The 13,034-nt window shown below is 44.1% G+C and overlaps 1 protein-coding gene across 8 annotated transcripts in view; it reads left to right on the top strand.

The window, feature by feature from the left end:
• Positions 1–13,034, top strand: part of ZHX3 (zinc fingers and homeoboxes 3) — a 132,064-nt gene that overhangs the window by 22,304 nt on the left and 96,726 nt on the right. For 2 of the 8 annotated variants that reach the window (XM_023626569.2, XM_070247056.1), the window contains exon 1: positions 1,200–1,486. The exons of 2 other annotated variants lie outside the window; for them this stretch is intronic. The gene's annotated coding sequence lies outside the window, so the exon portion shown is untranslated. Of the gene's footprint in view, positions 1–1,199; positions 1,487–1,713; positions 1,902–2,003; positions 2,096–13,034 lie in introns of those variants that run through there. 4 more of the 8 variants (XM_023626568.2, XM_070247057.1, XM_070247061.1 and 1 more) reach the window with 2 other exon arrangements.

Genomic DNA, 13,034 nt, shown 5'->3' with positions numbered 1-13,034 from the left:
GATTCAGGGAGAGCAGGTAGGAAGTTATTGCAAAATGCCAGGAGAGAGAAGATGAGGGCTCAAATAAGGATATTTTAAAGGTAGAGCTGACAGACTTTGCTACTAGGTTACATGTGGGATATGATAGGAAGAGAGGATTCAAGGATGACTCCAAGGTTTGGCCCAAGCCACCTGGGGCATGGAATTGACATTAACTGAGGTGGGGAAGACTGTGAAAGGAGCAACCTGAGGGCCAAGTTCCAGAGTTTGGCTTTGGACATGTCATGTCTGACACATTACTCAATACTTATATTTATATATTTCCCCTACCACTACCACCACTCGTTTTCAGGATCTGAAGGTTGTAATGCAACCTGAAGTTAAAGTCAGCCTTATTTATTGAACACCAGGCACTGTGAGGGAAGCTTTGTGGGTGCTGTCATTTTATCCTTGCAATCATTCCCTTTGGCTTAGTTACTAATATTTCCATTGCCTTTTGATGGATGAAAGATTGAATAGCATGTCCAAAGTCACTCTGGGATTCCAACCCAGGTGTCAGACTGCAAAGGTCTTGCTGTTTATTAATCACCAGACTCTAAACGTGGGGACCACTTTCTGAGCAAATAGCTACAGACTTGGGCTCCATAACAAAATAACGTGCCTGGAACGTGTGACAAAAACTCAGAAAGGGTCCATGGGCATCCCAGGCGTTACAGGTTTTACACAATAGAAGCTGCGAAGAAAGGATAGCATTGTTGTGCCTGAGGGGGCTAACTGATGCTTGAAAGCCCTCGAGTACCTGAAGATTTAATGTTAAGAAATCAGTCATCAGAAGTTGTTGTTAAGAAACAGAAGAGATTAAAAATTTCAGTGAAGCGTTGGTGGGATAAAACAAAAACCAACTCGCAGGCGATGCTTGTTGGGAAACAGTCGACTATGGAGAGAAGGGCCAGGCGTCCCTGCCCTGCCTATATCCTTTTGAAAGTGTAGCCTGGTGTGGCCTTCCTTAAGTAGTCCTCTAGAAAGACCAGGATATGGAGTACAAAAGCCGGGAACCTCTGGGGGCACAGCATCCGCCCCCTGTCCCCTCCTTCCCCGCCCTTTCAAGCTCCACGCGGGGAAAAGCGGGCCCAGAGCCCGCGCATGCGCCCGGGGCAAGGTCCGCACCCCGCTACGTCAGGGGGCTTGCGCCCGCACGAAAGCCCCGCCCCCCGGGCGCCAGAGGCGACCTGGGCGGGGGGCCTCGGGCCACGCCCCCAGCCTAGCCGAGCGGGGCCGAGCGGAGCCGAGCGCCGCCGAGCGCGGCCGAGCGGAGCCGAGCGTCCCGGAGTCGGTTGGTGCAGCTGCGTCCCCGCCGCTCAGCAGTCCGCGGCTCCGGCGTCGCTCCCGCCGCCGCCTCCGCGGGTCCTTCGCCGGCCGGTCGGCCGGCCGCCCGCTGGGAGGGAGGCCTGGAGCGCGGGGAGAGCGGTTCGGCCGCGGGCGCCGCCGCCGCCGCCGCCGCTTCCAGGTGAGCGCCCGCCGCGGCCCGCCGGCCCCGTGTGGCCCCGCGACTGTCAGTCCCCGTGTCTGTGTATCTCTCTGCCTGTCAGCCCCCTGTGTCTGCGCGAGCTCCTTCCCGCCACGCCTGACCCCCGGCTTTGCCCGCAGTGTCAGCCAACCCCTCCCGCCCTCTGCCCCCGGTCTTTCTGTCAGCCGCCAGCACCCCCATGCTGGGAGGCTCCGCCCCTTCCCCCCGGAGCCCCGCCCTCGCCCCATCTGTCATCACCCCCCCTCCAGCTCCCCGCAGGCGTCCTGGGGGCGTGTGGGTGCTGCTGCCCCTGGGGGTCGGTGTCGCCCCGCGGACTACACAGCTGCGAAAGGACGACAAGGGGATTGTGAAGGGGAAGTGGGGTGTCCTCAGATGCCCGCCTGACCGTGCGAGGGTGCGTGTCGGAGTGTGCCTGCGCCGCGAGTGCGCCCGAGGGCCGGGAGGGGAGCTCGGGGGGCGGCCTGAGCGCCGGGGTCGGCGAGGCTGGGGCCGGGAGCCGCGTCCTACGGGCCGGGGCCGCCCATGCCTCTGGTGTAAAGAGCGGACGCCTGGCCGGCGAGGCAGCTGACGGGACTCGAACCGCGCGGGGTACCGTAGATTCCCGAATCCCGGGACCCTTGTTTGTCCACAGGAAAACAGGGAACCTGGGCTCCGGGTTCCCGGGTGGCGTGTGAGCGGAGTTGGGGGCTTGTTCAGCCTTCCCGGTTTGGGATTTTCCTTCAGGGAAGCCTGTCGGAAGTGATTGAGGAGTGGGTGCGTGTGGAGTTTAGGTGGAAAGTGTTTGAGAGCTTGAGTCATTTTGAGTTGCGTGGTTTGCATTTCTGAGCAGTGATTGCCCTGGGCTGGTGCCCTGTGAGAAGCTGTTATGTGATGGGGGTTAGGTAGAGGAGGAGGAAGGGCACACTCCTTTCTGTTTTTATCTGTGTCATGTGAACACACAGTATATTTATTCATGAGACCTCCACACATCTTCAATTTAAAAAAGGATTACAGTGCTTTCCATTTATACGTGTTCTTGTACGTTATCTTGATGTTCTTTATTTGCCGTAACTTCGTATTGCAATATTTCGAAACTGAGAGAAAATGCGTCCTGAAAACAATTGGTATTTTGCCGGATAATTCTCAACCATGGGGAAAGAGCCAAAAGCGCACTTCATTAGCTGGAACAATTTATTCGGGCTTAATTTGTTTCTAAGAGACATACAGTGGAAAAATCCAGAAGCGGCAAAGTAGTATCAAAGAGTCTTAGGAAATTAATGAAAAGGGCCCTTCTATTGCTGCCTTGGAAAGATGGTATCAAGTTGCTGTAGAGGACAGAGCTACTATGTAATGATAAACATATTAACCAAGTTGGTTTTGTGACCTGGATACATTGAGCGTGCCTGATTTGCTCAACGCTTCATAAGAGGCAAACATTGCGTGCGAAGCAGGGTAATTTTTGGAGAAAATGTTCTTCGTATTTTATTTTTTTCATATTTAAGTAAGATTTCAGACTATATTCAGAGATTCAGGTAATCTCACGGTGGCAGTGGGGTTTTTTTTCCTTTTTTAAGATAACATTAAAATTTACAAAAGTAATTCATGTTTAAGGCAGAAAACTAGAAAAACAAAAGCGTAGGAAGAAACCCCACAATCCCACAAACCATAATAAACCACAGTTTGTTATTTATCTTTTTAATCTTTTGTTCCCATGTATAAGTATTTTTTCTTACAAAAATGCTACCATACTAGAAGATTGTTTTATTGTATTTTTTTTTCACTTGTAAATAGATTATGAGAGCTATGTCTTGGTTTTATGAGTAAGAACTTGTGTTCCCTTTGTGAACCTTTAAAAAAGTAAGTTGGATCCTCTGCTTAGAGCACTCCAGTAGCTTCTCAACTTAAAGTAAAATCTGAAGTCTTTGCTGTGGCCTACTACCTACCTCCCTGTCTTAGTTCCAGCCTTGCCAGATGGATCTCTTTGCTATTCCTTAAAAACTTCAAGCATGCACCAATCTCAGAGCCTTTGCATTCGCTGTTCCCTCTGCCCATAACTCTATTCCTTGGATATCGTAGTTCTTGCCTCATGTCTCTGCTCAGATATAACATTATCATGCTCTCCCTGATCACTCTGTGTAAAATACACCTGATTCCCCTGTTCTCCTTAACCCCCACTTTTCTTTTCTTCATAGCACTTACCACTACTTGGTAAATACGTATATTATTGGTTGGTTTATTGCCTCTTTCCCCCTCATTAACCTGGAAGTGTGAGACTTTTTCCCCAGGTGTATCCTCAGAACAGCACCTGACACATTTATAAGTCCTTAATATTCGTTGAGTGAACGAATGAATGAATGCTCATTCTCCATCCATTCCTGTGACTTTCATGGTAGTCTCCTAGGCTTTAGGTAGCTATATCATGAAGTGGGGTAACAATCCCTTAAAAGTCAGGATAGTCCTCTCCTTTATATACCCAAGAAGAAGAATTTTACAAGTGAGGCTTATGATCTCAAAGAGAATTACGGTCTTGATTTAACTTGAACTATTGAGGGAAGGAATGTTTTTGGCAAATGTTACTGACTTTATTTCTTATGTGTTGTCATTATGTCACACTGAAAATCTTTGAAAAGTGTCAGGTATCCCAGTTATGTTTACAGCTGTGATTTCCATTTGGTAGTTCTTACTGATAGTATAAGCCTTGAGAACGTAGTGATTTTTTTGTGTGTGTCAACAGATACCCAGAGATATAATTACAGCTTTAATGTGTTTTCATTTGAGGAGTAGCTGTTATATTTACTTATTTTCCTGGCAATTCTATCCTTTTCGACTCCCTGCTTATCAGTTTTTGGATGGCCCTGCAGGTATACTTAAGTTTTTTTTTTGTTAAACATATTAAAATAAATCCTTGATCTCTTGAGCATTTTACATCTCTCATGTGACTCTTGAACTATTTCAAAGTACCAGTTTCATCTTTCAGGATGAAATGACATCTGTAGTAAAACGTGATTGCATTTTCATTAAAAGGATCAGAAAAATTGTATCTTGGGGTAAGATTTTTTACAGAGAGTATATAGTGTGAGTGTAAGCTTTTTAAAGGCTTGAATTTCAAGTAGGCTACTTTTAATTTTAGTGAGTTTTTGAAAAAAATCCTTGCTTTTTGCTCTTAAGGAAAAGGATCCCTTTGAACACACTCCAAACAGAGACCTTCAAAAATGTTTTGCTTATGCCGCAAATGTACAAGAAGTTGAGGGAAAAATCCTAAATGAAAATTTTATTCTTTTAAAGGCCCAAAGGGAATGTGTTAAGAATTTATTTTTATTTGTTCCACAGGCATTTATTGAGCATATAGTTGGGGCAGTTCTGTGTTTTTGTATGGGCTGCATTACTATATTTAGTTTTAGATTGCCAACCTGATTTCTTCTTATTTCTTCTCTTTTCTCACTTGGCTACCTCCCTTCTTTCATCATTTTTTCTCTTCCTACATGACCATGTCCATTCCCAGGACTTTCATGCCCTCTGGATGCGGATGACTCCCTCCGTTACACCTCCCACCTGGGTGTTCCTCTGGCTCCAGACTTGCATTTTAGCCACCCTCTTCCTGCTATCTATATTTGCTGCCTCACAGTGATCTCAAACTTCACATGTCCAAAATTGATCTCTCAATCTCCCTCTCAATCTTCCAAATTTGTATTCCTCATTCCTGACCCCTTCCTTGCCTCTCTCCCAGCCTTCCCCTACCCTCTGCCTTCCCTGTCTCAGTGTCATTACTGTTCACCCATTGTTCAGGCCAGACACCTGAAAATGTCCTTGCTTCTTCCTGATTCCTCACCCCATTCCCAATCCATCAGCGTGGCCTGTTGGCCCTGCCTCCAGGATATGTCAAATCCTCCCTTCCCTCTATCCTCCTAATCCAGCCACCATCCTCTCTCAGCTGAATGACTTCTGCCTGTTACCTGGTCTCCTAGCTTCCACTCTTGCCTTCTTCTAACTCATTCTCCCTGTGGCAGCCAGAGTCCTCCTACTGAAAAGTAAATCAGATCGTTTCGCCCTCCTTACTCCCTGCTTAGTGGATTCCGACTGCACTTAGACCCACATCCACACTTCTTCCTCTGAGGTGCCCAGCCCCTGCCTCCTTCTCCAACCTCTGCTCCTTGCTCACCATGCTTCTGTCAGGTTGGAGTACCGTCAGTTCCTCAAACATGCCAAGTTCTCCTCCTCTTCTGTACAGGCCCTTCCCTCTGTCTGGCACTTTTCCCTCCCACTCTTCTCATAAAAAGAGCCTTCTCAAACATCCAGTCTTAGCTAAAACGTCCCTCCTCAGAGGGACCTTTCCCGATCACCCCTTCTGCTGTAGCTTTCTCCCCATTGGCCCCTCTCTCAGTACCTGTGCATTTCTTGCCTAGCGCTTCACCAGAATTCCAAGTATTTCATTTATATGTTTGTTTCCTTCTTTATTGTCTTCTCCCGCAATAGACTGCAAGATCTATGAGGCCAAGGACAGCCTTGTCCTGTTTATGGTACAGTCCTGATACCCAGTGCTCTGCCTAAAATCCAGTGGGTGAAGGTCCTCAATACATTTTGGATAATAATTATTATTATAACAGCTAACTTTTTTTGACACTTACTATGTGCCAGGTCCATTGCCATGTGCGTTCACACATTATCTTTAAATCTCTGGGAGAACTCACTAAGGTGGTGATGGTTATTATCATTTCTGTTTTCAGTTGAGTAAACCGTGCTCAGAGAAGTTAAGTAATTTTTAAAGTTACTCAGCTAAGAAAGTGGTGGAGCTAGGATTCGAATCTACGTGATCTGACTGTAGAGACTTCCTTCTTATTCATTACTGCCTTCTGATATGAATGTGAAATATGCTATAATATTAATATTTGCTGGTTCCTTGTATTTGTGTTTCTAAGCATATATTGGAGTTTAAGAAATAAGAATGCTTGGGTGAGGGTGTTGCATTTCCTGGGAAGTTTCTGTTAATAAGCACTATGCCAAAGCACATAAATTAGTCTGTGTTCAGGCTCTGTGTTTTAATTTTACCATTGCCACTTTGTAGCTGTCAGCCCTTGGGCAAATTACTTAGCATATCTAAGTCTGTTTTTTCAATTGTAAATGGAGAAAAATAATAGTTCTTATCTTACAGAATCATTGTGAGTAGCTTACATGAAAAGCAATCAATGTTAGCTATTAATATTATAAAGAGGAAAAAAACCATCAGGAAAAGGCTTGTAGCCCTGACTTGTAGACCTGTAGTCAACCAATTAGAATTTGCATAAGAGTGAAAGACAGACCATAACTAACAGTATTGTTTCACTGACTCTAGTTTTTTTTTCTTTTTTCTTTTTTAGATTGGCACCTGAGCTAACATCTGTTGCCAATCCTTTTTTTTCCTTTTCTTCCTCTTCTTCTCCTTCTCTCCAAAGTGCCCCAGGACATAGTTGTATATTCTAGTTGTGAATGTCTCTGGTTGTGCTCTGTGGGATGACACCTCAGCATGGCTTGACGAGCAGTACCGTGTCCATGCTTGGGATCTGAACTGGCAAAACCCCAGGCTGCTGAAGCAGAGCGTGCAAACAACCACTTGGCCACGGCGGTGGCCCCTCACTGACTCTAGTTTTGAACTTATAAAAATTATCAGGGAATTAACTATTTGACTTGGGATTTATAATCATTCTATTGATGTATGGCACCTTTATGTTTGGATTTAAACTTGTTAAATTCTTGCAGGTAAGACAGCTTTCTTCTTCTTTTTAAACTCCTTCTCATGTTAGGAAAGAATCTCAGGGTAGAGAGATCTTTTGAGAGCCTGGCTATTTTTTTTTTCTTTCACCAGGAGGGTACTCACCACCTACTGCTTACTGCAGTAATGATCATCACCAGGGAGCTTACTTCAAATAAACAAGCAAACAGTAGGCCCAGTATAGGCACCATGGGCTTGGCATCTCTTATGATGGTCCCTCTGGGCATAGTTGCATTTTCTGGTGGCTTTAGGAGCAAGTGCTAGTCTGGTGGCTTCCATCATCTCTGTGAAATAGAGGGTGAGGTTATCTGCTAAGAGTAAATGGGAAGAGGTCAAAGGAAAAACAAGGAGATTTGACATACAATTGAGGTCAGGAAGAGGAAGAGAGGCCTTGGGACAATGTCTGTGATCTCTATGCAGGACTCTGTTGAGGTGGGAGACCATGCATTGATTGGGTTACCACTAGCATTCTGCTGCCTGGTTTTAGGAGCAAATAAGGCATATAGTTGGATTGAGCCAGGGTGGGGGTTTGCTTAGGGTGAGCAGCAGAGGGACTGTGGAGCAGAAGAACGGAGGGTATTGGCCAGGGATTGATTAACATGTTAGGTAAGGGTGTCTAGACTGAAGAGGGAGGAGAAAAGGGCCAGAAGAGTTGATGAAGTCAAGGAATGGATGTATTGGAATGATGGAGTAATAGGAGGATGTGGTTAGAGAGGGACATGTGAGTGGAAGATTTCAGAGTTGGAGCAATTAATTACTGGACATGACAGGCTCCTAGGTTTTGCCACAGACACAAATGGCTGAAGTAAAGTGAACTCAGTGGAGATGAGCAAAGTCAAGGAGGTCCAGTAACTGAGAGGCTGAAAAGTTGTTTGGGTCGTTGTGTGGTGAAAGAAGGATAGCAGGACATTGGGGCTGAGAGAAGGAAGGTGTGCTAAGTCTTCAGTGAATGAAGTACCAGCAAAGAGAAGAGGTGTTATGGACAGCCTGCAGGAGCCTCAGAGATCAGGGGATTTTCCCTGAGGGCAGTGGAAGAGCAGTGACCTCAAAGCTTTATTGGTTGCAAGGTTTCTGGAAAGAGTTGGCCTTGTCCCAGGTTCATTATGCTTCTGAAGGAATCCCAATTCCAAGTGGGCAGCACCCATGGCACGTAATATTGTATTTCTAAATTTGGTCAGGAAAATCATCTGAGGGTGTGTGTTAAAAATACAGATTTCAGAGCTCCATCCCAGGCCCACTGAATTAGAATTTCTAGGAGGGGGACTAAGAATGTGTATTTTAACACCCCCCCCGCCCCCCGCCCCAGTTAATTCTTTATACTCAGGCAAGTTTGGGAAATCCACTTGTAGTGGTTGAGAACATAGGGTCTGGAAATGGACTGCCTGGGTCTGAAGGAGGTGAGACTGGTGGGAGTGAGCTTTAGCTCGTGACTCTTAAGACCTTCCTTTCCAGCTGTATGTGATATCAGAAGCTGTGAGTTAAGAGACCCTCCATTACAGGCAAACATTGATAGAAGCAAGAAGATTCAGCTGGTGGTGACAGAAACGCTATACAAAATAATTCAAAGTATGGCAGTTTGGGGACATTCATTGTAGAGAGAACAGTCTTGTTTACCTCAGTGTTCTCTGAATACATTAATCATAATTGTTATCCTGTTCAACAGGAATAGATCAAATTATGGTTTGATTAGTTGAGAAAGGCTAAGAAGTAAGTAAGGCAATGTGGAAAGCTTTCCATCATAAGCTTGCGTGTTTTAGTGCATCAGTTATTTGTAAAATTAACTTATGTGACAAACTTATGTAACTTCTGTCTCTGAAGATGCTGGATTAAAAACCATCAAAGACAAGAGCTGTTATTATCCCCAAGGGGCTACATATATGATTAGTTACTTAATATCCTGATACTGTCAGTCCTAGCACCTTATTCTCCCTATTTTCATCAAGAAAATTCTCTTGCTTTACATGATAAGAAAGAGGTATCCTGCAAAAGAATAGCTGCTGGGGAGAGAACTTGGAGTCAGCTATTCTTGGCTGACCACTTAAAATCCTCTATTGCTAGTAAGGAGCTTTTGAGTTTGAGTTGCAGTGTTTAGAATACTTAAACTATACTTACCACCTGGTTTGTCTAAACATTAAAGCTTTGGGAAAAGAATGTTGTCAGCCCTGCTAGAAGTGGTTGCTGTGGACTGTGAGCCTAAAATTTGATTTGCTCTATCATGTATTCCATTTCTTACTTCCTCTGAGCACTGCGGGTACTGAGGAGCCTGGCTTTCAGACTGGTGAACTGGGTGCCAAACGTGGCCTAGTATCTTGGTGATATTCCTGTCACTTACTACATCCTTCTACTTGCTGTCTCATCTCCCTGGTGAACTGCAGGGAGCCACTAGGTCTTGAGACCTAGAAAATGTGGCAGTGGAGGTTTAGCAATGCCAAACTCAACCAGAACTTTCAGTATGCAAGTTGAAATTTTTAAAAAGTAATTCCATTTTAGAAAAAATTAGGGATTCAGAATGTTTCCCTTTTAGAAAAACGTTTTCTCCTAAAGCCGAGAAATACTGAACAGAAGCCAATGAGCGTTTTAATGATAGTAACATGTTCTCTAATATCACCCTTTCCTGCCCTACAGAGCTCAGGAGCCCTTGAAGCCTCTGCTCTATTATGATGCTCTTTATAATGTTTGAATCACTAAGGGTATTCACTTTGTGAAGTGTTGGTATGCCTGCTAACTAGGTACCTTGCGGTTAAAGAAGAAGGTCCCTGGTCTCAAGGAACTTAGTTTTTAAAAGTTAGACAAGGTGCATTTCAATCGCTAACCTCAAGCAGACCATGCTGTGTGCTGTGAAGGAGGTGTAATAAAAATGTAGGCTCATAGATGAAAGAGGGGTTATTTCTGGTGGTGGGTGGAAGTGGCAAGGGGAAATTGGAGGATGCTTGTAGGGAGTGTTTGTATTTAGACTGGATCTTGAAGGTTGGGTAGAATTTTGAACTATTATATTTGATATTCTCTGTTTACTAAGGCATCATTTATTTTAGCAAGACTACAGAAATATTTTGGTGCTGAATGAATTAGCTTTCAGTTATCTAAATGACTCACTCATCCAGAACGCCTCGTTACTTTTTATTTTAGATAACTTGTCTCTGTAATTAACATATGAAGTATTAAGAAATGTATAGTGGAGATGGGCTTTTATGGAAGCCCTTAAAAAATGATCTTGGGGGGCTGGCCCCGTGGCCGAGTGGTTAAGTTTGCCTGCTCCGCTGCAGGCGACCCAGTGTTTCGTTGGTTTGAATCCTGGGCGCGGACATGGCACTGCTCATCAAGCCACGCTGAGGCAGCGTCCCACATGCCACAACTAGAAGGACCCACAATGAAGAATATACAACTATGTACCAGGGGGCTTTGGGGCGAAAAAGGAATAAATAAATATATTAAAAAAAAAAAAAAAAGATCTTGGGATCATAGTGGATATCTCAAATCCCAAAAGAATTGGGAATATGGTGCTGTGGTGATGAATAGAAAATCAGAATGATAATGGAATGTCTGTGTTTGGGTATATGGTTTAGGAAGATGGAGCTCTAAGTGATCTTGGTGAGGCCTTCATGGAAAAGGAATAGTCTGCCAGGTTGGGAGGGCTCTTGAACACTCACTGTCTCATTTCTGAGTCTCTTTCTCAGGGATGGTTGGCAATGAGGGCAGGAGAGCCCTATGGGCTGGGACCATAATAAACTGAAGGAGGCCAGCTCCTCCTTGTTCTCCCTTGCTCTAGCATGGCTAAGCACAGAGAGTTTTACAGAAAGTCTGTGCACTGTGCCCAGAATGGCTCTTCTACTTCAGGCCTCTATGTCCCTTGTTTCTGGGCTTGGCCTGCCTTAAGGCTGTATCTTTCTGCCACAGAGTGGATTCCTTCTGGCTGATGTGTGTGCTGGGTGAATCCTCACTTCTTTAGCAAGCCCATTTCTTGCCATGGTAGGTTAGCTACAGCTGGACCATTGTGCTACCCTTGCAAATGGTCATTATTTTGCCTGAGACCTTGCAGTCAGTTTTTCCTTTTCCCATGTTAAGACTCTGTTTTCACTCCTCCACTTCCCCCATCAATTCAACACTTAATTTTCCAGGAAGCTGAAAAACATACCACTTGCTACTTTTTGTGCTGAAATGGGTTCCTGGCTCAGAATTCTCATCTCCTTGGGTATCAACATAAATGGTTTTGAAAAGACAGTATTTTCCTTTTTTGTTTATTCCTGATAATGCCAATAGCATTTTAAAAGCCAAGGTATTTGCATTGCTGTATGTCCCACTTTACCAGGCAGGTGACTAAAGCAACTCTAAGAAAATGAAATCAGTCACTCACTAATAATGTACTTCTTGGGTGTCAGGTACTGTACTAGACCCAGTGGGGAGCAAGTCAGGCATGGTCTCTTTCTGGTTTCATGCCACTTATAGTCTGGTGGATCCATGGCCGAGAAGCCGTGATAGATTTATAGAATAACTGTAGGAGGGAGCAGACAGAAAGGCCTGGTGTCTGGTCCTGCTTTTGCCTTTTATGAATTATATGACCTTAGGTGTTTGCCTCTATTTTCTGTCAACTCGAATGAAAAAAACCCTTTAAAAAGGTTTATAAGAGTCTTATAATATTTAAATGACACTACATAGAAAAGAGCTTTGAAAAGGTCAAGTTACAATATATGCAAATATGGGGGGTGGTAATCAGCCCCTGCTTTGTTTAATAGGAATGACTAATGGAGGGTTTCTACTACTCTGTGGCTTCAGAGTATGCCATGTAACTTCAAAGAATTCCTAAAAATCATACGTGGACTATTATTAATAGTTCACTAATTCTAATGTTTATTAATAATAAATAAGAAAATCAACTAATTTTTGGTGCCTGGGGTTAATATAGTCTACTTAGTCAACCCTAAAGAACCATAGATTTAATACATACTGGCAATATTTCAGGAAACAGTGCTTCTAGATTTTACTATATAACCGGAAACTTATTACTACAACAATAGATATATGACAATGTTAATAATCTAATACAATACCATGGTAATTATAACACAGTAAGAAAAAATTTATCAGAATAAAAGTTATAATAAAAACTATTGTTTGTAAATAGTAGAAGATATCTTTACTTTTTGCAGATTTAGGAAGATAGGTATTTTTGAAATGCATGGTTCCTTTTTGGTTCTGACCTTTTGTTGTTTTCATGGTCCTTCTTACTTACATATTACTGAAGAACTAAGACCTTTCGTTGTAGGTGTTTTCTGTAGCAACCTAGACAAGACCTTTAGTCTTTCTGAACGTCAATTTACTCATAAAATTTGGCCTTTTCTTTGCCATGCTAACTTCGCAGGATTTTGAGACATTCAAATAAAGTATTGGAACGGATGTGCTTCTATCTGTGTGATGGTTCTCATTCAGTCATAGGTGTAGTGGTCAGGTAATTCTGGCAAATGAATGCCCCAGAAGGGCTGTGTCTTGATTTATAGCACAGCCTTTGTTCAAGGTTCCTGATTCTTCCTCACCACGATTCAGTGCCTTCCACACATCCTGTTGTCCCATTCTCATTTATTAGCATTTTACTTTATACCTGGTTGGTCGTTAGCCAGCGTTTATTGAGGTTCTGCTGTGTGTTAGGCACTGTGCAGGGTGCTGGGGATATAGAGGTGAGAGGGCCAAACCTTGACTCCAGAGTGCCTATTTGAGGGGCGATAAACCCAAGACTGCAACATCAGTTCTTTCCTGAATTTCCAGCCTGCTTGCCTTCCCTATAGATTTCAGACTTGCCAGCCCCTACAA

This window comes from Equus caballus, chromosome 22, assembly GCF_041296265.1.
Source record: "Equus caballus isolate H_3958 breed thoroughbred chromosome 22, TB-T2T, whole genome shotgun sequence".
NCBI classification, from domain to species: domain Eukaryota; kingdom Metazoa; phylum Chordata; class Mammalia; order Perissodactyla; family Equidae; genus Equus; species Equus caballus.
This window is presented reverse-complemented; position numbering and strand designations above follow the sequence as displayed.